The 1869-nt window shown below is 49.8% G+C and overlaps 1 pseudogene; it reads left to right on the top strand.

The window, feature by feature from the left end:
- The first annotated feature begins 987 nt into the window (after positions 1–987).
- Positions 988–1103, top strand: LOC149434871 (U2 spliceosomal RNA; annotated as a pseudogene).
- The last annotated feature ends 766 nt before the right edge of the window (positions 1104–1869 follow it).

The raw sequence follows: 1869 nt of genomic DNA, 5'->3' as shown, positions 1-1869 counted from the left end.
TCCCACAAAGTTGGGAGCATGAAATTGTCCAAAATGTCTTGGTATTCTGACGCCTTAAGAGTTCCTTTCACTGGAACTAAGGGGCCAAGTCCAACCCCTGAAAAACAACCCCACACCATAATCCCCCCTCCACCAAACTTTACACTTGGCACAATGCAGTCAGGTAAGTACCGTTCTCCTGGCAACCACCAAACCCAGACACGTCCATTGGATTGCCAGACAGAGAAGCGTGATTCCTCACTCCAGAGAACACGTCTCCACTGTTGTAGATTCCAGTGGCGGCATGCTTTACACTGCTGCATCCGACACTTTGCATTGCACTTGGTGATGTAAGGCTTGGATGCAGCTTCTGGGCCATGGAAACCCTGTTGTTCCCAGTTGCTTCCGCTTTGTTATAATACCACCAACAGTTGACTGGGGAATATTTAGTAGCCAGGAAATGTCATGGATGGACTTATTGCACAGGGGGCAACCTATCACGGTACCACGCTTGAATTCACTGAGTTCCTAAGAGCGACCCATTCTTTCACAAATGTTTGTAGAAGCAGTCTGCATGCCTAGGTGCTTGATTTTATACACCTGTGGCCATGGAGGTGATTGGAACACCTGAATCACATGATTTGGAGGGCTGGCCCAATACTTTTGGCAATATAGTGTGTGTATACCTAGTCTAAAAATGAATTAAATAACACTTTTGGTTTGTGGTCCTCAGATGCAGTGTAGTTCTGCTTTAAAGTGGTTTTAAACCCTTACATATACCCAGTGACTGGCCTCAGGTGATACACAGAGTAGAAACAAATCCTCCTACATAAGTTTTACCTGCAGTCTTCTCTTTTCTACAGCCATTCAAAGTCCAGAATTTATAAAGCTTGTCTCAGTGAGCAGAGTTCTGAGAGCTGATTGGAGGAAAGAGACACCCCCCGTCCTCCACACAGCTCACAGGAACAGAGCTGAGGCTGTCAATCAGCTGGAGCTCCCTCCCCTGTCATCGCTTCTCGGCCTTTTGGCTAAGATCAAGTGTAGTATCTGTTCTTATCAGTGTCCAGTGGGGGTGCTCCCGACCATTCTAGCTTTGCGGGGATGGTTGTTGTATAGTACCCTCACTGGTATGATGGGGGTCCGGAAGGCTAGTACCGGAGGGACAGAAACCAGGGAGCGCCATGATTCGTTCTGGGGCCTTGGGAGTAATTCCTCTGGGAAGACTGGAAAGACCCAGTACCTCCTGATTTGGACGGATCTACCTTGGTCTGGCCAGGGGCTGGGGGCGCAAAAAGTCCGCAAACTCAGTGCCCCCTGGGGAAGACGCGCTCAGGGGTGTCACTAGTAACACTTGGGTGTGAGATGACACTCGGCCACTGTTTTTCACTTCTTTTTGCACAGCGCCCTAAGGACCAGGCCTTTTGGCTAGGACCAGGGCAATTTTTGCTACAGGCCTCAGGGCCTGGTCTGTGCACAATTTGGCACGGTACCACTTTTTTATTTTCTATTTATTTAATTTATTTTCACTCCCACGTTTGTCACTTTTTCTGTTCTTATGTGTGTGTTTTTCACGGATGGAGGGTGTGGGTCCTCGGGCCTAACCTGAAGTCTAGGGGGAGGATGTGTGGCCTTTTGGTTCCTTCCTCCCCTGATCCCTAGGGGGTTTTCTCTTCGGGAGAACCCCCTTGCCTAGTACTGGATGTCTGGCTTCGGCTGGGCATAAGGAACGGTGGTCCACCAGGCCTTTTGGCCAGGAGGACCAAATGGGAACCTTGTCCCTGTCAGGAGCTTCGTGCCCCGGGGGATCAGGTGAACGGTCCAACCCTTCCGGGGGTAGGACAAACACACCCCTAAGTGCACTTTTTCGTGTGGTGTTCGCACTTGCACTTT

The sequence above is a fragment of the Staurois parvus genome, unplaced genomic scaffold (assembly GCF_062004578.1).
Source record: "Staurois parvus isolate SC_StPar_1 unplaced genomic scaffold, SC_StPar_1.0 ptg001648l, whole genome shotgun sequence".
In the NCBI taxonomy this organism is placed as follows: Eukaryota; Metazoa; Chordata; class Amphibia; order Anura; family Ranidae; genus Staurois; species Staurois parvus.
Note: the sequence above shows the minus strand (reverse complement) of the source record. Positions and strands in the feature narration are given on the sequence as shown.